This window comes from Schistocerca gregaria, chromosome 10 (genome assembly GCF_023897955.1).
Source record: "Schistocerca gregaria isolate iqSchGreg1 chromosome 10, iqSchGreg1.2, whole genome shotgun sequence".
Classification (NCBI taxonomy): Eukaryota; Metazoa; Arthropoda; class Insecta; order Orthoptera; family Acrididae; genus Schistocerca; species Schistocerca gregaria.
This window is the reverse complement of record NC_064929.1, coordinates 118,757,326-118,783,506: the sequence shown is the minus strand read 5'-3', so window position 1 is coordinate 118,783,506 and position 26,181 is coordinate 118,757,326. Positions and strand designations below refer to the sequence as shown.

The following is a 26,181-nucleotide window of genomic DNA, read 5'->3' as shown; positions in this document are numbered from 1 at the left end:
AGGAGAAATGCGTACCGCCACGTTTCCGACTTTGATAAAGGTCGGATTGTAGCCTATCGCGATTGCGGTTTATAGTATTGCGACAATGCTGCTCGCGTTGGTAGAGATCCAATGACTGATTGCAGAACGTGGAATCGGTGTGTTCAGGAAGGTAATTCGGAACGCCGTGCTGGATCCCAACGGCCTCGTATCACTAGCAATCAAGATGACAGGCATCTTATCCACATGGCTGTAACGGATCGTGCAGCCACGTCTCGATCCCTGAGTCAACAGATGGGGACGTTTCCAAGACAACAACCATCTGCACGAACAGTTCGACGGCGTTTGGAGCGGCACTGACTATCAGCTCGGAGACCATGGCTGCGGTTACCCTTGACGCTGCATCACAGACAGGAGCGCCTGCGGTGGTGTGCTCTACGACAAATCTGGGTGCACGAATAACAAAACGTCATTTTTCCGGATGAATCCAGCTTCTGTTTACAGCATTATGAAGGTCGCATCAGTGTTTGGCGACATCACGGTGAACGCACATTGGAAGCATATATTCGTCATCGCCATATTGGCGTATCACCCAGGGTGATGGTGTGGGGTGGCATTGGTTACACGTCTCGGTCACCTCTTGTTCGCACTGACGGCACTTGGAACAGTAGACGTTACATTTCAGATGTGTTACGACCCGTGGTTCTACCCTTCATTCGATCCATTCGAAACCCTACATTTCAGCAGGATAATGCATGACTGCATGTTACAGATCCTGTACAGGCCTTTCTGGACACAGGAAATGTTTGACTACTGCCCTGGCCGGCACATTCTCCAGATCTCTCACCAATTGAAAACGTCTGGTCAATGGTGGCCGAGCAACTGGCTCGTCACAATACGCCAGTCACTACTCTTGATGAACTGTGGTATCGTGTTGAAGCTGCATGAGCAGCTGTACCTGTACACGCCATCCAAGCTCTGTTTGACTCAATGCCCAGGCGTATCAAGGCCGTTATTACGGCCAGAGGTGGTTGTTCTGGATACTGATTTCTCAGGATCTATGCACCCAAATTGCGTGAAAATGTAATAACATCTTAGTTCTAGTATAATATATTTGTCCAATGAATACCCGTTTATCATCTGCATTTCATCTTGGTGCAGCAATTTTAATGGCCAGTAGTGTATGAGCATCAGGTAAGGGACCCTGATTCTGAAACGATCGAATCGAAATTCATAAGCAAAAATCGTTATGATAGCTCTGGCAGTTGAATTCCTTTATTGCAAGCTTTTTGCTGTCCATATGTTGAGAGGAGATGGAAATGGGCAAAACAAATGCTATGAAGGCATACATGAAGACGTATGAACACTTGTTAACACTAGCAAAGTTGAGTTATTGCTCACAGCTCTTAAGGTATTCGCCTTAGAGTCCATCTTTACTTGGCAGTTTTCCCTTCTTTTGGTCCACAGTACCTCCTTCCAGAATATGGAAGCAAAGAACTTGCAGTAGAAGATGTCGACTGTCAGAGATATGAGAACGGTGTTTGCTTATTACTTTCCATATGGTCGCTACCGAATCAGTGTCCCTTACCTCATATTGATAGTTTTACTCTTATCTATCATTTCTGAATGTTTGCAACATCATCAGGGAATCACCCTATATACAGGGTGTAAGGTTTAAGTTTACAAACCAGAATAACTCGAAAAATAAGCTTCAGACGGAAAAAGTATAGAATCCAAAGTTGATTATTTTCGAGGGGGACATCTGCTGGCGCTAAAATTTGTCCGCCACCCCAGCTCCCTCTGGGTGGGATCGGAAGCAACTTAAAAATTTCAAATGGGAATCCCCATTTTTTATTGCCGAATCAGATGCTACGTAACAAATTATGTACATTTTGTGTTAAACATTTGTTTTGTTTCTAGGTGGTTGGCGCTGTGATTCAAGAAAATCCATGTTCTCTTTTTTTGGGTGGAAAATGGTTACAGATAAATAAAAAAACTTATTTACTTCATAAATTTTGATTCGCTAAAACCAAAACTCTCCCTCTCTCCCCATAGGGTGGGTTTTATGAGAGAAGAATTAAAGTTTTACAAATGTTGACTAAAATAAAAATTTAAAAAAATTATTATGTTGGTCAACAGAGATATTGGTAGTGAAAAGTGTGTGTGTGTGTGTGTGATCAAAGAGATTAGAGGCAGTTTTGAAGCAGTTGACTGACTACATGTATTAGAGAAGGAGATACTGAGTCATCAGCATACTGTACTTCTGTCACTTGGGTAAAATGTGTAGTAACACATGAGTATGGTGAATGGGCTGAGTTTTGAACCATGAAGTTTCTTCTCTCTGCTGTAGAATTGCATTGCAGGTTAAAAAGGTATTTGCCGTCTGATGACTCGTATTTATTGGTTCCTCTTCGATGTCTATTTCACCACACAGTACGTCTACCCCCCGCCGATTCTTCGGCTGTAGATTTGTTCCTGCTGCACTGCCACAAATTGCTGGTTGTCAGCCAGACCCAGTTTCAGGTGAATTGCTTATTTCAGAAGACCCCTGTGTGTATCTGGCATAATTTTGAAAAAAAGTAGAAAAATGTGTTTTAATATTTGATGGAGCATTTTCTTAAATTGATACTTAACTTAGAAAGGTGCAAAGTGCCAAATTTATGAACTGAAGTCATTACAGACAAACTGTCTGTAGTGCAGTTTTTGAATTATTTGTTCCTCAAACCTTACCTTGTTACGAATGAGAGTATCTTATCACATATCTGTGGTGGTTTCATGACACAGTTGGAATTGTTTGGTGCTGAAGGCAATACAAAGAGAAACATTTATGTAAGGTGCTAAGTCCTATCAAATTATTCTAGGTGCTATGTTCTTAGTCACTCTCCACAGATCTCCATATAAAATTATTAATGCTCATTCTTTTCCAGTGCCGGCCGCTGTATCCGAGCGGTCCTAGGTGCTTCAGTCCGGGACCGCGCTGCTGCTACGTTCACGGGTTCTAATCCTGCCTGGGGTATGGATGTGTGTGTTGTCCTTAGGTTAGTTTGGTTTAAGTAGTTCTAACTCTAGGGTACTGATGACCTCCGATGTTAAGTCCCATGGTGCTTAGAGCCATTTGAACCATTTTTCTTTTCCAGTTAAGGTATCATAGCCTTTAAATTTTTCTCCTTTTCATCTGTAATTGAATGTATTGAGGAAATAGATTCAAAGGTAGCAGATTGAATGTTTCTTTTTGGAGCACATTCACCTTACCGAACCTTCCCATATCAGTGTAACATTCTTTTATTGCTACATGTGCTATATCTGTTGAATCTGTAAGGTGTCAGGCAACTCCAACACCTTCCATGAAAACCCTGACATGATAGCAAATCCGACAATATGTCACATAGCTCCCAATAAGTCCTGACATTAAATTAACCAATGTAATACGATCAATGAGTGAGCAAATGGAATACCACAGACTAACACAAGAACGCCTAAATGCATGTCATACCTTCCCACCATGAAACAGACGGAGTTCCGTGGGGAGAAACGAGTATAGAGGCCGAGAGCAGAGCCGTGTTAAGCTAGAAGGCCCTACGATAAGAGCGGGACAATGGGACACCCACAAATGCCGGCCAACCGCCAGGACCATCCCCCAGCCCATGTTAGAAGACAGAGCCCTCCAGAAGAACAGTACAGATCTTACGATAACACTAAAAGGGCCACACCAGCTGCAAGTTTTAGCGTGAGACTATATGCGTCTCTGTTACATAGCAAACATTAAAAACATTGCCCCACCACGAAAAGTATAACGTTTGTCATTGGATAGACAGAATTTTTGTAGGCGGAGCTTAAGGTTAACATTGAGATCCTGATTGGTCAGTAGTAAGGATAAGTTCGAGAGAGTTGCTACCGAGAGTTGCGCCGCCAGCCGCCCCTAACGCAGCCTAACCAACGACAAGGTAATGAACGCACGCGATTCTGCATAAGAGCGCATAAGGCTTCACTCAGAACTGCAGAAGTCTCATCTGTTACACCCCCTTTTTACGTAATACTAGTGTCGATCGTCAATTAAACTTCGTGGTATTCACATTTGCTACTAGAAGTTAAAATCTGAAACGCGACGATTTTTTTGTTATATAATTATCGAGAAGCCACATCAGCCACTGTAATTCACGACAAGTTAAATAAGTAATTAAAGCTAATTGAGGGTCACTGTAGACCATTTTGATAGTTTTCTCTTTTCTGAAACTTAATTTAAATTTAGATTATAGCTGTGATATGGCATAGGTCATCCTTCGATCCATTGTAGAACCTGGAAACCCATTCAGGGAATATTCGTTCACATTTTTGTTGAACTCAGTTGCTTTTTATCATCCTATATTAAAATATTTCCTTTTATCAATAGTGCAATTTATAAGCAATGTTTTGTGAGTAGACTAAAATTTCCAATGGTAAACTTAACTGCTTTTTCGACGTCATTTTACCAGCTAACAAAAAATAGGAAAGCCTTGAACCGCTTCCACTAAATTTAGTTAGTATTAAGATTCTTTTACAGGGAGTGCAGTGGAGCTGACCCTGAAATCATTAAGTATTTGGTTATATCATCGCTAGCCTCACTGAACTCTTCTGAACTCTACATGTCATGTGTGGTCTGGCATCTCCTTACCAGCAACAGGTCCTAGGTTCAAACTAGTCAATTCCCTAAAAATCACGCTCAGAGCGTGGGGAGACACGACTTAGAACAAACAGACACCATGCAGAATGTTAGAAATCATATGTGATGCTGACACTTTTTTAAATCAAAATATCCACGGGTGTACTGCCGGTCTATAGTGTCCAAGGGGCACAATATTTCGGCGATCAAACATGTCGCCATCATCAGGTGAACTGACGGACTGAGCTCCTGTGAACGTGCCGGCACGGAGATCCGTACGCTATGGCTGCTCAGGGGGAACTGGGTTCGGTCGCGGCGGCGGCCGATTTAAATACCCTCCGCCCGCGGCGCGCTCCCTCCGCCGTCCGCGCCCCGCGCCACGGTCTGTGACTGTGGCTATAATCTTAGCAAGGCTTGGGAACCAGCGATTGGGTTAATCAAGAGTAAATCGAGCAAACGCATAGTTGTGACGACCACGGCGGACAGAGCCATCACACCGACGTCATCTCAGACGCCGTCGCAATCTGTTCCACCGCGAGACCGTGGCGCGGGGCGCGGACGGCGGAGGGAGCGCGCCGCGGGCGGAGGGTATTTAAATCGGCCGCCGCCGCGACCGAACCCAGTTCCCCCTGAGCAGCCATGGCGTACGGATCTCCGTGCCGGCACGTTCACAGGAGCTCAGTCCGTCAGTTCACCTGATGATGGCGACATGTTTGATCGCCGAAATATTGTGCCCCTTGGACACTATAGACCGGCAGTACACCCGTGGATATTTTGATTATCAAATACGCCGGGAGAAACTCAAGAATCAGTTTTTTAAATGTTCAGGTTTTTTGTAGACAGTATCTCGTCTGCCACAGCTTGAATATTAAAAAGAAACTGGAAGCATTCATAGACATTACTTTGAAAGGTCTGACAATATTTGCTTCCTCGACCACTTTGCATAAGTCGCTGGGTACAAACGCATTTCATCACCGACTTCCTTCTCTCTGTCAAGGCAAACACAGAGTCACAGGGGAGGAAGCTGTGCCCACTGACAAGAAACTGTTGTTCTATTCGTGTGAACAACCCATTTGCCACCAGCAAAAGAAAAAGAAATACCATCATTCGTCTATTGTTTTGCGGAGCGCAATTGTCACTCGAAACAATAAGGATTTTCTTCGTTGTTATCCCGGTGTTTAACCCTTTCAGAACGCATGACGCGATTTCATTTCCACCGCTACCAGCGATACTCTGATCCCACATGTCCGCAGCTCGTGGTATACTGGCTAGCGCTGCTGCCTCTGGATCACGGAGTCACCGGTTCGATTCCCGGCCGGGTTGGGGATTTTCTCCGCACGGGGACTCAGTGTTTGTGTTGTCCTCAGCATTCCATCATCATTCATGAATTAGGCGAGACTGGACTGAGTAACAGTCGGGAATTTTGTACGGGTGCTGATAACCGCACAGTTGAGCACCTCACAAACCAAACATCATCGTCATCCCAGACGCACATGTAAGACCGAAGGGTGTCGCCTGCAGATACTGCGAGGTTGTAACAAGATAACTGGCGGCGATAAAACATATCGGAGTGCGTTAGAGTGCGCACAGACATAACCTGCTGCTTATCAATCGATATGTAGCAAATGTCACTGTCGGTGAACTGAGAAGAACTTATATCTTCAGAAGACTCTGTGCCATCTCAGCCTACCTACGGTGAATCTCTAAACGCACTTGTGACCGTGGTTAATCTGCTTTTGTTCCATTGTTCAGTAGGTCACATATCTTGCAGGCATCGTTCCTAGGTCTGTGGAACGAAAAGGTTGGGAAATTCTTTCAGACAGACGCTACTATAAGAACTGGAACTTATGGTGTTTTCAGGAAACGCCTTCTAAAGTGGAGTACATCGTTGAAATATTCAGGTTGCTTGATTTTGTTCGGCTGTAATGGCTAACTTCCCGGGGAAAGAAATATAAATGCGTTGATTGGTCAGAAGCCGTAGCACACGTACACTGGTGTTGTTACGCTCTTGAAAGTAGGTCCTACTTGCGTATCACTCAGTCGTCAGGCCACGAGTGGCCTAGCGGGACCATCCGACCGCCGTGTCATCCTCATGGAGGATGCAGATAAGAGGGTCGTGAGGACAGCACACCGCTCTCCCTATCGTTATGATGGTATCCTTGACCGAAGCCGCTACTATTCGGTTGAGTAGCTCCTCAATTGGCATCACGAGGCTGAGTGCACGCCACAAAATGGCAACAGCGCAGGGCGGCCCGGATGGTCACCCATCAAAGTGCCAACCATGCCCGACAGCGCTTAACTTCCGTGATCTCACGGGAACCGTCGTAGCCACTGCGGCAAGGCCGTTGCCACCCTACTTACGTATGAGATAGATTATTACTAAGTTACTTTAAATGAAACTAAGATATTCAAATGTATCAACAGCCATCAACGTTTTCGTCGAAACAAGACCCCGGGAGTAGACAACATTCCACTGGAACTACTGACGGCCTTGGAGGAGCCAGTCCTGACAAAACTCTACCATCTGGTGAGCAAGATGTATGAGACAGACGAAATACCCTCAGACTTCAAGAAGAATATAATAATTCCAATCCCAAAGAAAGCAGGTGTTGACAGATGTGAAAATTACAGAACTATCAGTTTAATAAGTCACAGCTGCAAAATACTAACGCGAATTCTTTACAGACGAATGGAAAAACTGGTCGAAGCCGACCTCGGCGAAGATCAGTTTGGATTCCGCAGAAATGTTGGAACACGTGAGGCAATACTGACCCTACGACTTATCTTAGAAAATAGATTAAGGAAACGCAAACCTACATTTCTAGCATTTGTGGACTTAGAGAAAGCTTTTGACGATGTTGACTCGAATACTCTCTTTCAAATTCTAAGAGTGGCAGCGGTAAAATACTGGGAGCGAAAGGCTACTTACAATTTGTACAGAAACCAGATGGTAGTTATAAGAGTCGAGGGCATGAAAGGGAAGCAGTGGTTGGGAAGGGAGTGAGACAGGGTTGTAGCCTCTCCCCGATGTTATTCAATCTGTATATTGAGCAAGCAGTAAAGGAAACAAAAGAAAAATTCGGTGTAGGAATTAAAATCCATGGAGAAGAAATAAAAACGTTGGGGTTTGCCGATGACATTGTAATTCTGTCAGAGACAGCAAATGACTTGGAAGAGCAGTTGAACGGAATGGATAGTGTCTTGAAAGGAGGATATACGATGAACATCAACAAAAGCAAAACGAGGATAATGGAATGTAGTCGAATTAAGTCGGGTGATGCTGAGGGAATTAGATTAGGAAATGAGACACTTAAAGTAGTAAAGGAGTTTTGCTTTTTGGGGAGCAAAATAACTGATGATGGTCGAAGTAGAGAGGATATAAAATCTAGTCTGGCAATGGCAAGGAAAACGTTTCTGAAAAAGTGAAATTTGTTAACATCGAGTATAGATTTAAGTGTCAGGATGTCGTTTCTGAAAGTATTTGTATGGGGTGTAGCCATGTATGGAAGTGAAACATGGACGATAAATAGTTTAGACAAGAAGAGAGTAGAAGCTTTCCAAATGTGGTGCTACAGTAGAATGCTGAAGATTAGATGGGTAAATCACATAACTAATGAGGAGGTATTGAACAGAATCGGGGAGAAGAGGAGTTTGTGGGACAATTTGACCAGAAGAAGGGATCGGTTGGTAGGACATGTTCTGAGACATCGAGGGACCACAGATTTACCATTGGAGGGCAGCATGGAGGGTAAAAATCGTAGATGGAGACCAAGAGATGCATATAAACAGATTCACAAGGATGAAGGTTGCAGTAAGTACTGGGAGATGAAGATGCTTGCACAGGATAGAGTAGCATGGAGAGCTGCATCAAACCAGTCTCAGGACTGAAGACCACAACAACAAACAACGTTTTCGTTAATCATTCTTTAGCTGCGTAGTTTTTATTTCAAAAATCGTGTACAGTCACACTACTGTTGCGATCTGATTGTCGCTCTCTTAATGCGAAGTGTGAAAATGACTGAGGCTGCTTTGTGTTCCGCAGTAAAACACGCGTGTGGAATACGGTTAAAAAGCACCGAGGAATAGGCTGTCCTTAATGTTGTTCAGAAATTTACAGAGGTGATCGGCTTTGGCGTTTTCCCAGACCATGTATTTAACACAGTTGAAAACTAAAACAATATCGTACGTGTAGCGCACCCGTTAGTGTTAAGGAGTGGTTCGTTGATTCTAATCTCCCCACAATACTTTTTTTCTCGTTCAGTTTGAAATACCTACGTCTCGTAATTATGAAACTCATGACCATTTTTTATGAATAACGCACGTCTTCTTGTTTCTAATTACATACTGGACGCGACATGCCTGTTTTCACTTCGAATACAAATTCTTAATTATCGATGTTTTATGAAAGACTGTTCAAAAAAGCTGCTTAAATTAAGAAACCATAAGAATTTAACTTTGTAGGGCAAAAATGAACAAGCAAATCGTCTTTATCTGAACTACGTTCATAGTTTTATACCACGGAGATAGATAAGTATCGTAGAGAAATGAAAAACAATCATTTTCACAGCACCGAGCACACCATACAAATGCTGCATTTTTACATTTGCCACTGTACCATGCACCCAGCAAAACTGATCTGGAGCCAAGTTAAGGGATTTGGCCCGAGAAAAAACTTTCCGTACAAAAAATCGATTTTTATTGCATTTTTGGACCCATAAAAGTGTTTACAATCCACCCCTGAAACGGTTTTTCCGAATACGGAACGGAAATGTATGTTATTCGCGGTTGAACAAAAAAATGCACCTGCCTGAAATCGGCCTTTTTCACGCACCAGTTTTTTTTTTCTTTCGGAGGACGACTTATGGTACCGGTTCTTGGGCGGAAACACACAAAATTCAAATGAAAGTTTGAAAGCCTGTATTTGGAAGTTAGACCCCAAACATTTGCATTCTGGTGCGCAGACTGTAGAGACTGCGACGTTCCTGACAGTGAGCGGCTTCAACGAGGGGTATCCAGCAATTCTGAAGACCATGACAACGATGGACGTCACTCTGTGACTCTATTCGACGCAGTTCCCAACGAATTCAAGCGGCGGAAAACCGCTTGTCACCAGCCGTACGAGCGGCTCTGGAGCAGCGCAGGATGGCCCAGGTCGATCAGAACGCCTTCTGTGAGGAAGAAGAAGGACTAGTTTATGGACCCGGAGTAGCAGGTTGGACATAAGTTACATAATATTGCATTCATATGTAGTCAAAACTTCAAAAGCGTTTTTCTCTAAATGGCGGTATGGTAACTTCAAATCTACTGAACCGATTGGCATGATTCTTTGTTTCCGACGAAGCTAACTAAATTGTCTAGGAGTTTTACCACTTAAATTTCGTTCTATCACTGTAAATATTTTTACTTTACTCGAAAAAAACACTACTTTTTTTCCAAATGGCCGTCATTTTGTTTCCTATGGTCCAAATAACTTAAGCGTGGTACAACTCCTAAAGAATCTTATATACTTCACTAACGTCAATTTTGATTTCAGACGAACCGGCTGACCTGTGACATACTGCACGTGGAGATCTACATCGAAATGTTGTTTCGTTCCGACGGCACTTCCGCCTTTGCTTGTCGATATTTGCCGGCCGCGGTGGCCGAGCGGTTCTGGCGCTTCAGTTCCGAACCGCGCCACTGCTACGGTTGCAGGTTCGAATCCCGCCTCGGGCATGGCTGTGTGTGATGTCCTTAGGTTAGTTAGGTTTAAGTAGTTCTACGTTCTAGGGGACTGATGACGTCAGAAGTTAAGTCCCATAGTGCTTAGAGCTATTTGAACCATTTTCTTCCACATTTCCGGTCGAGAAAATTCAAGTTTCTAGAGGAAATATCAATAAACATAATGACCAAATTTGACATTGCTATCTATAACAGAATCCGAGAAAAAAATTCTCAAAGAAGATGCTTTTTTCGGGCCAAAGGTAGCAAACCTCCCCTTAAGCTCTCTTGTTTCTAATTAGAATACTAGGTGAGAACGAGAGCATTTTATGCTTTCCGTCTGGTCACCTAACAAGGGAACCTCTCCATCGCAGCCCCCTCAGATTTAGCTATAAGTTGGCACAGTGGATAGGCCTTGAAAAACTGAACACAGATCAATCGAGAAAACAGGAAGAAGTTGTGTGGAACTATGAAAAAATAAGCAAAATATACAAACTGAGTAGTCCATATGTTAGATAGGCAACATCAAGGAGAATGTAAGCTCAGGAGCGCCGTGGTCCCGTAGTTAACGTCAGCAGCTGCGGAACGAGAGGTCAAAGGCCGGCACGGTAGCTCAGCGCGTTCGGTCAGAGGGTTAGCAGCAATCTGTAATAAAAAAACTGAGCTAATCGATCAACAACGAACTTAAAAAAAACTGATGTCTTACGACGTCCGCCCCGAGCAGATGCAAAGAACAAATGCGAACAAAATCAGATAAAAAAAAGTCCTTGGTTCAATTCTTCCCTCGCGTGAAAAGTTTATTTTCGCAAAGTTATGATCTGTCCGTTCGTTCATTGACGCCTCTGTTCACTGTAATAAGTTTAGTGTCTGTGTTTTGCGACCGCACCGCAAAACCGTGCGATTAGTAGACGAAAGCTGTTGCCTCTCCAATGGGAACCGAAAACATTTGATCGCAAGGTCATAGGTCCACCGATTCCTCCACAGGAAAACACGTCTGATATATTCTATACGACACTGGTGACGGCATGTGCGTCACATGACAGGAATATGTTGTCGACCCACCTAACTTGTACACTTGGCGAATGGGTAAAAAGATTCTTCTACTTTGCCCGATTTCGGTTTTCTTGTGGATGCATACTACGGCGTAGTTACCTCGCATCGCACGGACGGACGGACAGATAATAATTGTCTGAAAACAAAAAATTAAAATTTTCACTTGACGGAAGACTTGAACCAAAGATCTCTCGTTCCGAAGCTCCTCATTCTACCCAAGGCACCACAGCGCTCCCTAGCTCACTTTATCCTTGATATTCCAATCCATGGAGAAGAAATAAAAACTTTGAGGTTCGCCGATGACATTGTAATTCTGTCAGAAACAGCAAAGGACTTGGAAGAGCAGTTGAACGGAATGGATAGTGTCTTGAAAGGAGGATATAAGATGACATCAACAAAAGCAAAACGAGGATAATGGAATGTAGCCGAATTAAGTCGGTTGATGCTGAGGGAATTAGATTAGGAAATGAGACACTTAAAGCAGTAAAGGAGTTTTGCTATTTGGGGAGCAAAATAACTGATGATGGTCGAAGTAGAGATGATATAAAATGTAGACTGGCAATGGCAAGGAAAACGTTTCTGAAGAAGAGAAATTTGTTAACATCGAGTATAGATTTAAGTGTCAGGAAGACATTTCTGAAAGTATTTGGATGGAGTGTAGCCATGTATGGAAGTGAAACATGGACGATAAATAGTTTGGACAAGAAGAAAATAGAAGCTTTCGAAATGTGGTGCTACAGAAGAATGCTGAAGATTAGATAGGTAGATCACATAACTAATGAGGAAGTATTGAATAGGATTGGGGAGAAGAGAAGTTTGTGGCACAACTTGACTAGAAGAAGGGATCGGTTGGTAGGACATGTTCTGAGGCATCAAGGGATCACCAATTTAGTATTGGAGGGCAGCGTGGAGGGTAAAAACAGTAGAGGGAGACCAAGAGATGACTACACTACGCAGATTCAGAAGGATGTAGGTTTCATTGGGTACTGGGAGATGAAGAGGCTTGCACAGGATAGAGTAGCATGGAGAGCTCCATCAAACCAATCTCAGGACTGAAGACCGCAACAACAACAACATTCCTATGTTGCGCATGGACTACACAGTTTGTATATGTTGCTTATTTTTTTTATAGTTCCACACAACTTCTTCCTGTTTTCTCGATTGATCTGTGTTCAGTTTTTCAAGGCCTATCCACTGAGCCAACTTATAACAAAACTTATAACTAAATCTGACGGGGGTGCGATGGGGAGGTTCCCTTGAAAGAAACGCGCGTTAGTGCTGGAGTTTTGTCGAATATTATTTCATTCTCTATATAAATTAAATGACATTCGAAGCTATATTGTTCCTCTGCCTGTCTCGTTTGACGTCTGAACTGCAGCTGCTCACGTCATTGCAGGTTAGTTGGACCGCTGGCTGCCCAGTGCTGTCCAAGTTTAATGCGCCGCTAAAGCTGTTGTCCCGCATTATGGCTCAGCCTGTGCGCGTGTAGAACAGCATAAAACGTATCCTTATGATTGTACTTGATTGTACTGTTCACAGCTTGGCTTCCGCTCCACGTGAAACGAAATCCAATGAGATTCAAGCAAATGCGGAAGAATACACTGCGTAATGTTTACATCAGGTTTATTCTAATGACGAACGGAGTATAGATGTGGAGCAACTTGTTGCCCGTACATGGCGCGCTTACATTTTCAGGGAGAATGTTGCCGCCCTAACACTGCATGTACTTTAATGACTCCATTGTGCGCAGTTGTGTATCAGATGGACTTCGCCATCGGTCGCTCGACTGCTATTATCACTGCTCCTGTGTCTGATTATTGCGCTGCCGCAAGTAGGGAATTCCCCTGCTTTCTCCACAGCAGAGATCAGTACGTGTAACCTACTGCGTATAACAAAGCGAAAATCCCCATTACTGTACGAGTACAAAATAAATGCCCAGTCTTTGGAAGCGGTAACATCCGTCAAGTATCTGGGTGTGACTTTTCAAAACGATCTCAGATGGAATGATCAGGTTACACAAGTAACGGGTAAGGCGAACTCTAGATTGTGGTTTATTGGTAGAATTAAAGAGATGCAGTCCTTCAACAAAGGAAATTGCTTGTTGTTGTTGTGGTCTTCAGTTCTGAGACTGGTTTGATGCAGCTCTCCATGCTACTCTATCCTGTGCAAGCTTCTTCATCTCCCAGTACCTACTGCAACCTACATCCTTCTGAATCTGCTTGGTGTATTCATCTCTTGGTTTCCCTCTACGATTTTTACCCTCCACGCTGGCCTCCAGAACATGTCCTACCAACCGGTCCCTTCCTCTTGTCAAGTTGTGCCACAAACTCCTCTTCTCCCCAATTCTATTCAATACCTCCTCATTAGCTGTGTGATCTACCCATCTAATCTTCAGCATTCTTCTGTAGCACCACATTTCGAAAGCTTCTATTCCCTTTTGTCCAAACTATTTATCGTCCATGTTTCACTTCCATACGTGGCTACACTCTATACAAATACTTTCAGAAACAACTTCCCGGCACTTAAATCTATACTCGATGTTAACAAATTCCTCTTCTTCAGAAACGCTTTCCTTGCCACTGCCAGTCTACATTTTATATCCTCTCTACTTCGACCATCATCAGTTATTTTGCTCCCCAAATAACAAAACTCCTTTACTACTCTCAGTGTCTCATTTCCTAATCTAATTCCGTCAGCATCACCCGACTTAATTCGAATACATTCCGTTATCCTCGTTTTGCTTTTGTTGACGTTTGTCTTATATCCTCCTATCAAGACACTGTCCATTCCGTTCAGCAGGTCTTCCAAGTCCTTTGCTGTCTCTGATAGAATTTCAATGCCATTGGCAAACATCAAAGTTTTTATTTCTTCTCCATGGATTTTAATACCTACTCCGAATTTTTCTTTTCTTCACTGCTTGCTCAATATACAGATTGAATAACATCGGAGAGAGGCTACAACGCTGTCTCACTCCCTTCATAAACATGGCTGCCCTTTCATACCCCTTGACTCTTATAACTGCCATCTGCTTTCTGTACAAATTGTAAATAGAATGAGATTTTCTCTCTGCAGCGGAGTGTGCGCTGATATGAAACTTCCTGGCATATTAAAACTGTATGCCCGACCGAGACTCGAACTCGGGACCTTTGCCTTTCGCGGGCAAGTGCTCTGAGCTACCGAAGCACGACTCACGCCCGGTACTCACAGCTTTACTTCTGCCAGTACCTCGTCTCCTACCTTCCAAACTTTACAGTTTTCATCTGCCAGGAAGTTTTATATCAGCGCATACTCCGCTGCAGAGTGAAAATCTCATTCTGGAAACATCCCCCAGGCTGTGGCTAAGCCATGTCTCCGCAGTATCCTTTCTTTCAGGAGAGCTAGTTCTGCAAGGTTCGCAGAAGAGCTTCTGTAAAGTTTGGAATGTAGGAGACGGATACTGGCAGAAGTAAAGCTGTGAGTACCGGACGTGAGTCGTGCTTCGGTAGCTCAGTTGGTAGAGCACTTGCCCGCGAAAGGCAAAGGTCCCGAGTTCGAGTCTCGGTCGGGCGCACAGTTTTTATCTGCCAGGAAGTTTCAAATTGTAAATAGCCTTTCACTCCCTGTATTGTACTCCTGCCACCTTCAGAATTTGAAAGAGAGTATTCCAGTCAACATTGTCAAAAGCTTTCTCTAAATCTACAAATGCTTTGAAACGTAGGTTTACCTTTCCTTAATCTTTCTTCTAAAATAAATCGTGAGGTCAGTATTGCCTCACGTGTTCCAACATTTCTATGGAATCCAAACTGATCTTCCCCGAGGTCGGCTTCTGCCAGTTTTTCCATTCGTCTGTAAAGAATTCGCGTTAGTATTTACTTAGAGTACGTTATTTCGTCCAGTCTTAGAGTATTGTTCGTCTGTATGAGACCCTTACCAGTTGGGTCTGATTCAAGAGACTGAGAATGTCCAAAGAAGAGCAGCAAGATTAGTGGTACATTTAGCATTCGCGAGAGCGTTACATATCTCATAGAAAGTTTGAAATTGGACACACTTGCAGATAGTCGACGCGCTAGACGGAAGGGGCTGCTCACTAAATTCCGAAATCTGATCTTCGTCGAGAATGTAGAGCATATAGTATTACCACCAACTTTCAATTTCGTTTTTACCTCGCGCGATCCGCGAGTGGAACGGAGGCGGTTGGGGTGGGGAGAAACACGACTTAGCGGGAATTGTGCCCTCCGCCACACACCGATTGGTAGCTAGCGGAATATACAGGGTGATTCAAAAAGAAAACAACAACTTTAAACATTGTATTTAATGAAAGAAACATAATATAACCTTCTGTTATACATCATTACAAAGAGTATTTAAAAAGGTTTTTTTTCACTCAAAAACAAGTTCAGAGATGTTCAATATGGCCCCCTCCAGACACTCGAGCAATATCAACCCGATACTCCAACTCGTTCCACACTCTCTGTAGCATATCAGGCGTAACAGTTTGGATAGCTGCTGTTATTTCTCGTTTCAAATAATCAATGGTGGCTGGGAGAGGTGGCCGAAGCACCATATCTTTAACATACCCCCATAAGAAAAAATCGCAGGGGGTAAGATAAGGGCTTCTTGGAGGCCGTCCAGAACTTTTCCCTTTGCACAAACACCCATTTTCTGTAAACTGTTTATACCAACGTTTAATACACCACCTACCAGGAGGTTTAACACCATACTTCGTTCGAAATGCACGCTGAACAACTGTCGTCGATTCACTTCTGCGGTACTCAATAACACAAAAAGCTTTCTGTTGAGCGGTCGCCATCTTAGCATCAACTGACGCTGACGCCTAGTCAACAGCGCTTCAAGCGAACAAATGTACAACTATATGAAACTTTATAGTTCCCTTAATTTGCCGACAGATAGTGCTTAGCTCTGCCTTTTGTCGTTGCAGAGTTTTAAATTCCTAAAGTTGTGGTATTCTTTTTGAATCACCCTGTATATGTAGACTTAGATGTAGATGGAGACTCATCACATTCATATACGTTGCCGATTTTAAGTTACACGACTGACTGTAATAATAGTAAGCAGCATAAAGGATTGAAGTATAAGGAATTATAAAAGGAGTAAGGAAATCGAAAAGAGCTGTTAAATGTCTGTGTTAAAGTGTACCAATTCTCGTATTAAATCATGTCTGGAAACGTAACTGACAAGTGCGTGATGCTTGACTTGATACATTTCTTTCGCTCCTTGAAGATTCACATTTCCTTGCAGGACATCAGTTTGGCAATATTACGAGGGTCGGTCAAAAAGTAATGCCTCCCATTTTTTTTTCTACTTAAAAAAATTAAGTTAAGTGAAAAATTTGAATTTGGCGCCATTCCTCAAACCTTCTTCTGCAATCTACTGCAGTAGTAACTTTCTGTGTCAACAGGTGGCAGCACAGCAGAAGTTTGTAAGATGGCCGACATCGATGTTCGTTTGAGACAGCGTTGTGTGATTGAATTCTTGAATGCAGAAGGTGAAACGCCCATACGCATTCATGAAAGACTGAAGAAGGTGTATGGTGTTGTGACAGTGGATGTCAGCACTGTTAGACGATGGGTTCGTCGTTGTAAGGAAGCTGAAGGGCAAACACCGTTGACTGACGAAAAGCGGAGCGGCAGGCCGGTGAGTGCAGTGACTCCACACAACATTCAGCAAGTTGATGACATCATTCGTGGTGACCGTCGGGTGACTGCAGATGAAGTGTGTCGCATTATTTCTCTTAGTAAAGGCAGTGTGATCACGATTATTAAACAATTGGGGTACTCAAAAGTTTGTGCACGGTGGGTTCCAAGAATGTTAACCAATCAGAATAAAGAGGCAAGGAAAACAATAGCCTCCCAACACTTGCAGCGCTTCCGTTTGGAGTGAGATGAGTTTCTGAAAAAAATTGTGACCAGGGACGAAACATGGGTGCATTTTTTGAACCCGAATCAAAGAGGCAGTCAATGGAGTGGCGTCACACAAGCTCGCCGAGGAAGAAAAAATTCAAAACTGTGCGATCGGCAGGGAAAGTTATGGCAACAGTTTTCTGGGATACAGAGGGTGTGATTCTGGTTGATTTTTTGGAGCAGGGATGCACAATAAATTCTGTTCAATACGTCACAACCCTCAAAAAACTTAAAGCACGTCTTCAGCGAGTTCGCCCAACAAAATCAATGGCAGATGTTCTTCTTTTGCATGACAATGCAAGACCACACACCAGTCGTCACACCTCTGACGAGATTGTCAAAATTGGATGGGAAGTTTTGCCTATCCCCCATAGAGCCCTGACCTAGCACCATCAGACTTCCATCTGTTCGGGCCACTAAAAGAAGCTCATCGTGGGATTCATTTTGAAGATGAGGAGGCCGTCAAAACATCCGTGCGTCAATGGCTTAGGAAGCAGAGCTGTGATTTTTACCGTGCTGGGATACATGCCCTTGTTCAAAGATGGACCAAAACTGTAGAGATGGGCGGATATTACATTGAAAAATGATCCTCAATGTTGTGGTTTTCAACCTATGTAATTGCATTTAAATTTCCTGACAATTAAACGTAGAAAAAAAAATAGGAGGCATTACTTTTTGACTGACCCTCGTATTTATTCTTGTTCAGAAAGCACATTTTCTTGAAGGATAGTGAAAATTAAATACACAACTTTGATGCCACTGATATTTTTTAAAGACCACTGCAAAACAGCATGGTCTGTAGTCGTTTGCATCTGTACGATCTACATCTACATCAACGTGGATGCTCTGAAAATCACAATCAGTGATTATGTAGAATCTGATTCTGCAATAAAAAAATGGGGACTCCCATTTGAAATTTTAAAATTACCTCCCACTCCACCACCAAGGGGTGGGGCGGCGGGCTAATTTTAGCACCAGCAGATACCCCCTCGAAAATAATCAACTCTGGATTCTACATCTACATCTACATCCATACTCCGTAAGCCACCTGACGGTGTGTGGCGGAGGGTACCTTGAGTACCTCTATCGGTTCTCCCTTCTATTCCAGTCTCGTATTGTTCGTGGAAAGAAGGATTGTCGGTATGTTTCCACTGGAGTTTATCTATCATCTCCGTAACGCTTTCCCGATTACTAAATGATCCCATAACGAAGCGCGCTGCTCTCCATTGGATCTTCTCTATCTCTTCTATCAACACCATCTCGTACGGATCCCACACTGCTGAGCAGTATTCAAGCAGTGGGCGAACAAGCGTACTGTAACCTACTTCCTTTGTTTTCGGATTGCATTTCCTTAGGGTTCTTCCAATTAATCTCAGTCTGGCATCTGCTTTACCAACGATTAAGTTTATATGATCATTCCATTTTAAATCATTCCTAATGCGTACTCCCAGATAATTTATGGAATTAACTGCTCCCAGTTGCTGCCCTGCTATACTGTAGCTAAATGATAAGGGATCTATCTTTCTATGTATTCGCAGCACATTACACTTGTCTACATTGAGATCCGATTGCCATTCCCTGCACCAATCGTCAATTCGTTGTAGATCCTCCTGCACTTCAGTAGAATTTTCCATTGTTACAACCTCTCGATACACCACAGCATCATCTGCAAAAAGCCTCAGTGAACTTCCGATGTCATCCACAAGGTCATTTATGTATATTGTGAATAGCAACGGTCCTATGACACTGCCCTGAGGCACACCTGAAATCACTCTTACTTCGGAATACTTCTCTCCATTGAGAATGACATACTGCATTCTGTTATCTAGGAACTCTTCAATCCAATCACACAATTGGTCTGATAGTACATATGCTCTTACTTTGTTCATTAAACGACTGTGGGGAACTGTATCGAACGCCCTGCGGAAGTCAAGAAACACGGCATCTACCCGGGAACCTGTGTCTATGGCCCTCTAAGTCTCATGGACGAATAGCGCGAGCTGGGTTTCACACGACCGTCTTTTCGAAACCCATGCTGATTCCTACAGAGTAGATTTCTAGTCTCCAGAAAAGTCATTATACTCGAACATAATTCGTGTTCCAAAATTGTACAACTGATCGACGTTAGAGATATAGGTCTATAGTTCTGCACATCTGTTCGACGTCCCTTCTTGTAAACGGGGATGACCGAGTGAAACTTATTTTTCAAGTTATTCTGGTTTGTCAACATAAAATTTACACCCTGTTTATTGACAATGCGGTCACAAACCCAGGAAAATTTTATTGAATGTGACAATAGTCAGAGAAGCCTATGTTTATGTTTCTTAAACCATTGTTTCAGAATTCTCTAGCAGTTATGTCTGTACAACATGGTACTGAGGTGACACAGTGTAAACTACGCTGCGTTTTGGCAAGAGAAGCAAATTTGGACTTGGCAACGAGAGAAATGTGTAGGTTTTACTCAAAATTCGCGACTCATTATGCTTCTCTGGAAGTTACAAATGGTTAACAAGCCAGGCGAAAATAAATCGCTGAATTGTCAGCGGAATTCGTTTGAGATATGAACGAAAGCAGAGGTGACAGTAGATCTTTTTGAATGGCCACCACGCAAGTGTCGGCTGGAGGGGCCCCACTTAATATTTACAAAAATGTGAGCTTAGGCTTCAGATTAGAGCGGCAGTTTCCCCTCCATCGCTCGGCATTTCCCCTACAACGCTCTGAGCGACCCCCCACCAATGTCACTCTCCCCACGCTTCCCTACCCGTCTGCGCATCTAGTGGATGCGGCGTTTTGTGCACACTGTAGCATGTGGGCACACAGATCCTCCCAGTAGGGTGGCATAATATTCAGGGTGAAAGGATGTCAGGAGTAAGATGTGCTGATGTGTTTTCTGTCTTTGGCAAAAACAAGGAAAAATGGAAGACCTGTTAAATGGGATGAACAGTGTAATTAGTACACAGTATGGGCTGAGAGTAAACGAAACAAGAGTAACGTAACGAGAAGTAGCACAAATGAGAACATCACACAAATGAGAACATCAAATGTAACTTACTACGTCAAACGGTTATTCTGTTATATATTTTTCTAATCAGGACAAGACATTGTGCTCATCCTGTATAAACAGGCAGAATACGGCGGTGCGGTCGGCAATGCCTATATAACGTAGCAAGTGTCTGGCGCAGTTGTTAGATCTGTTTATGTAGCTGCAATGGCAGGTTATCAAGAGTTAAGTGAGTTTGAACGTGGTGTTATTGTGGCGCACGAGCAATGGCACAAGCATCGCCGAGATAATGGTGAAGGAGGGATTTTCCCGTGCGGCCATTATCACGAGTGTACTGTGAATATCAGGAATCCGGTAAACATCAAAAATGTAAGACATCGCTGTGGCTGGAAAGAGATCCTGCAAGAACGGGACGAACGACGACTGAAGAGAATCGTTCAACGTGAGAGAAGTGCAACCCTTCTGCAAATTTCAACAAGTGGCAGCATGTCGAACCATTCAACGAAATATCAACGATATGGGCTTTCGGAGGCAAAGGTCGACTCATGTACCTTTGATGACTGCACGAAACAAAGCCTTACGTCTCCGCTGGGCCCATCAACACTGTTGATGACTGGAAACATGTTGCCTAATCGGACGAGTCCAGTTTCAAATTGTATCTAGCAGACGGACGTGTACGGGCATGGATACAACCTCATGAACCCGTGGACCCTGCATGTCAGCAGGGCACTGTTCAAGCTGGTGGAGGCTCTGTAATGGAGTGATTCGCGTGCAGTTGGAGCGCTTTGGGACCCATGATACGTCTAGATAGGACTCTGACAGGTAACACGTACCTAAGCATCCTGTCTGATCATCTACATCCGTTCATGTCCTTTGTGCATTCCGTCAGCTTGGGCAATTCCAGCAGGACAATGCAACACCCCACACGTCCAGAATTGCTACAGAGTGGCTCCCGTAACACTGTCCTGAGTTTAAACACTTCTGCTGGCCATCAGACATGAACATTATTGAGCATATCTGGGTGCCTTGCAACGTGCTGTTAAGAAGAGATCTTCACCCTCTCGTACTGTTACTGATTTATGGGCAACCTTGCAGCATTCGTAGTGTCAATTCCGTCCAGCTCTACTTTAGACAACAGTCTGTGGCACTTCGTTTTGTGGCACTTTTGTATGCTCGAGGGGGTCTTACACGATGTTAGGCAGGTGTACCAGCTTCTTTGGCTCTTCAGTGTAGTATTACAAGTGTGTAAGTGGATTTTGGACGGAAGGGGGAGTGAGGGATGCAGGGCGCAGTTGGTTCGGACGAATTCAAGCAACCTGCTGAAAAATTCTGTTATAAACGAACGAACTATAGAATGTGCTGGCATTACATATCGCTCTCCACAAACCACTACCCATCTTTCCGTATCGGAAGTGGTTTTCATAGTTGAGTACCGAACGAGTCACCAGATTGGGTGATATTTTGGCATTTGGGCAACACTGAGCAAAACATTTCAAAGGGATGTAACCAACGCCATTTGGGCGATAACTTTGTTGATGAATGCGATTGTTGGACGACACAGGCAAATCCAAGAACATTTTCATGCAATCATTTTAACATAATTTCATTTGTAATGACATTTACCGCTCGGCTGCCTTGGGAAGTACTGAAATATTGCAACCCCAAAGTTGTACCACCCTCCAAATAACCACTTCAATGCTAACATTAAACAGCCATACACTGAGGTGACAAAGTCGTATCGGGTACTATAGGTATAAGGTGGCTGAATACTGGCGGAGCTATCGTTTGTACCCAGGTGATTCTGTGAAAAGGTTTTCCACATCATTATGACCGCACGACGGGAATAAAGAGACTTTAAACGCGGAGCTAGACATGGAGGATATTTCATTTCAAAAATCGTTTGAGAATTAAATATTGCGGCGTCCACAGCGAGAGAGTATACCGAGAATACCTATTTTCAGGCATTACCTCTCACTACATTCAACGCAGTGGCCACGACCTCCACTTAACAACAGAATGCAGCAGCGTTTGCTTAAAGTTGTCAGTGCTAACAGACAAGCAAAACAACGTGAAATAACCTCACAATCAATGTGAAACGTACGACGAATATATCTGTTAGGGCAGTGCAGTGCAATAACGCATTATATGGCTATGCAAGCAGACGACCGGCGCGAGTGCCTTTCCTAATGGCACGACATCACCTGCAGCACCCCTCCTGGGCTCGTGGCCATATTGGTTGGACTGTAGATGACTGGATAGCCGTGGTCCAGTGAGAGGAGCCTCTATTTCAGTTGGTGAAAACTGATGATAGGGTTTGAGTGTGGCGCAAAACCCACCAAGCCATGGTCCCAAGTTATCAACAAGGCACTGTGCAAGCTGGTGGTCGCTCCATAATGGTGTGGGCCCTAGATGACTGTATAGCTGTGGTCCAGTGAGATGAGCCGCGATTTCAGTTGGTAAGAACTGATGACAGGGTTCGAGTGTGGCGCAAAACCCACCAAGCCATGGTCCCAAGTTATGAACAAGGCAATGTGAAAGCTGGTGGTGGCTCCATAATGGTGTGGGCCCTAGATTACTGGATAGTTATGGCCTAGTGAGATGAGCTTCGATTTCAGTTGGTATGAACTGATGGTAGGGTTCGAGTGTGGTGCAAAACCCACAGAGCCATGGACCCAAGCTGTCAACAAGGCACTGTGAAAGCTGGTGGTGTCTCCATAATGGTGTGGTCTCATGGATTGGACTGAGTCCCTGGTCCAACTGAATCTATCAATGGCTGAAAATGGTTATTTTCGGCTACTTGGAGACCAATTGCAGCTATTCTCGGACTTCATGGTCCCAAACAGTGATGGATTTTTTTATGGATGATAATGCACTATATCAACAGGCCACAGTTGTTCGCGATAGGTCTGAAGAACGGTCAGGACAATTCGAGCGAGTAGTTTTGCCAGCTTATGCACTAAATCCTGCAGCGGCTTACTTTCGCAATTATGCATGGCTATAGAAGCACCATGGCTCAACATTTCTGTAGGGGACGTGCAGCAATTTGATCAATCCGTATCAGACTGACCTGCTGCACTACATCGGGAAACACGAGGTCCAATACGATATTCTAAAATTCTCTAAATTATCCACATTATTTAAACTGAACTTTGAAAGGCATTTCCAAAAGTATGCATGTCTGTATCAAGATCTCAACCCATGTGTCAAAACTCCAACCATGCCAAACAAGTGGGACATTGTGCTTAATGAAACAGGATGCATTGTCACTGGCTGCTTGTGGGCATCTCCAATTAATAAAATACACTCCTGGAAATTGAAATAAGAACACCGTGAATTCATTGTCCCACGAAGGGGAAACTTTATTGACACATTCCTGGGGTCAGATACATCACATGATCACACTGACAGAACCACAGGCACATAGACACAGGCAACAGAGCATGCGCAATGTTGGCACTAGTACAATGTATATCCACCTTTCGCAGCAATGCAGGCTGCTATTCTCCAGTGGAGACGATCGTAGAGATGCTGGATGTAATCCTGTGGAACGGCTTGCCATGCCATTTCCACCTGGCGCCTCAGTTGGACCAGCGTTCGTGCTGGACGTGCAGACCGCGTGAGACGACGCTTCATCCAGTACCAAACATGCTCATTGGGGACAGATCCGGAGATCTTGCTGGCCAGGGTAGTTGACTTACACCTTCTGGACCACGTTGGGTGGCATGGGATACATGCGGACGTGCATTGTCCTGTTGGAACAGCAAGTTCCCTTGCCGGTCTAGGACTGGTAGAACGATGGGTTCGATGACGGTTTGGATGTACCGTGCACTATTCAGTGTCCCCCGACGATCACCAGAGGTGTACGGCCAGTGTAGGAGATCGCTCTCCACACCATGATGCCGGGTGTTGGCCCTGTGTGCCTCGGTCGTATGCAGTCCTGATTGTGGCGCTCACATACACGGCGCCAAACACGCATACGAGCATCATTGGCACCAAGGCAGAAGCGACTCTCATCGCTGAAGACGACACGTCTCCATTCGTCCCTCCATTCACGCCTGTCGCGACACCACTGGAGGCGGGCTGCACGATGTTGGGGCGTGAGCGGAAGACGGCCTAACGGTGTGCGGGACCATAGCCCAGCTTCATGGAGACGGTTGCGAATGGTCCTCACCGATACCCCAGGAGCAACAGTGTCCCTAATTTGCTGGGAAGTGGCGGTGCGGTCCCCTACGGCACTGCGTAGGATCCTACGGTCTTGGCGTGCATCCGTGCGTCGCTGCGGTCCGGTCCCAGGTCGACGGGCACGTGCACCTTCCGCCGACCACTGGCGACAACATCGATGTACTGTGGAGACCTCACGCCCCACGTGTTGAGCAATTCGGCGGTACGTCCACCCAGCCTCCCGCATGCCCACTATACGCCCTCGCTCTAAGTCCGTCAACTGCACATACGGTTCACGTCCACGCTGTCGCGGCATGCTACTAGTGTTAAAGACTGCGATGGAGCTCCGTATGCCACGGCAAACTGGCTGACACTGACGGCGGCGGTGCACAAATGCTGCGCAGCTAGCGCCATTCGACGGCCAACACCGCGGTTCCTGGTGTGTCCGCTGTGCTGTGCATGTGATCATTGCTTGTACAGCCCTCTCGCAGTGTCCGGAGCAAGTATGGTGGGTCTGACACACCGGTGTCAATGTGTTCTTTTTTCCATTTCCAGGAGTGTATATCATCTCATGGGCATAGCACTTCCACATGTCAGAAGAAGAACAGCAGCAGAAAAAGAGAAGCGGAAACAGGAGACGGATCCAAGACACCCCTTGTTCGGATATGAATACCAACATCCAAGATTAAGATCAAGAAAGAGTTTCCTGCGATCAACAGAACTACTTTTAACGTCACCTGCAAATCGTCGAATACAGTTTTGGTATAACTCACCATCAGAGAGGTACTGGAACAACACTAAAGAAGAGCTCGCTACAGGACATCACCTCCCATATAAAACATGGAAAGTCCTCAACAGGCTGAGAACTGGTGTATCCCAATGCAAGGTCAATTTGAAAAAATGGGGTTTCTCTTCAGGAGATGAACTATACAAATGTGCTGAACAGCAAGATCATCAACACATGCTCAACTGCAGAAACCTCCCAACCCCATGCCCAGTGGACGATCTGGTTATGGCCAATGATACAGCAGTTCAAACAACGGAATTTTCGATGTCATATGGAATTTAATCATGTACTTATTTTGATTGTAAATTTCTGCCTATTGGCTATACATGTATGTTATGTTATGGAGACGAGTAAACAAATAAAATCAACATTTCAGATGGATGTTGTTGTGGTGGTCTTCAGTCCCGAGACTGGTCTGATGCAGCTCTCCATGCTACTCTATCCTGTGCAAGCTACTTCATCTCTCAGTACTTACTGCAACCTACATCCTTCTGAATCTGCTTAGTGTATTCATCTCTTGGTCTCCATCTACGATTTTTACCCTCCACGCTGCCCTCCAATACTAAATTGGTGATCCCTTGATGCCTCAGAACATATCCTACCAACCGATCCCTTCTTCTGGTCAAGTTGTGCCACAAACTCCTCTTCTCCCCAATCCTATTCAATACTTCCTCATTAGTTACGTGATCTACCCATCGAATCTACAGCATTCTTCTGTAGCACCACATTTCGAAAGCTTCTATTCTCTTCTTCTCCAAACTATTTATCGTCCATGTTTCACTTACATACATGGCTGCACTCCATACAAATACTTTCAGAAACGACTTCCTGACACTTAAATCTATACTCGATATTAACAAATTTCTCTTCCTCAGAAACGCTTTGCTTGCCATTGCAAGTCTACATTTTATATCCTCTCTACTTCGCCATCATCAGGTTTTTTGCTCCCCAAATAGCAAAA

At 44.2% G+C, this 26,181-nt stretch overlaps 1 protein-coding gene and 1 non-coding gene across 5 annotated transcripts in view; one reads left to right on the top strand and one right to left on the bottom strand.

Annotated features, from left to right (window-relative positions):
* LOC126293454 (uncharacterized) overlaps window positions 1–26,181 on the bottom strand; it is a 146,291-nt gene that overhangs the window by 106,981 nt on the left and 13,129 nt on the right. The gene's annotated exons all lie outside the window — the stretch shown is intronic.
* On the top strand, window positions 14,847–14,921 carry Trnas-cga (transfer RNA serine (anticodon CGA)). Its single transcript has one exon. It is a non-coding gene; the product is annotated as a tRNA-Ser (tRNA).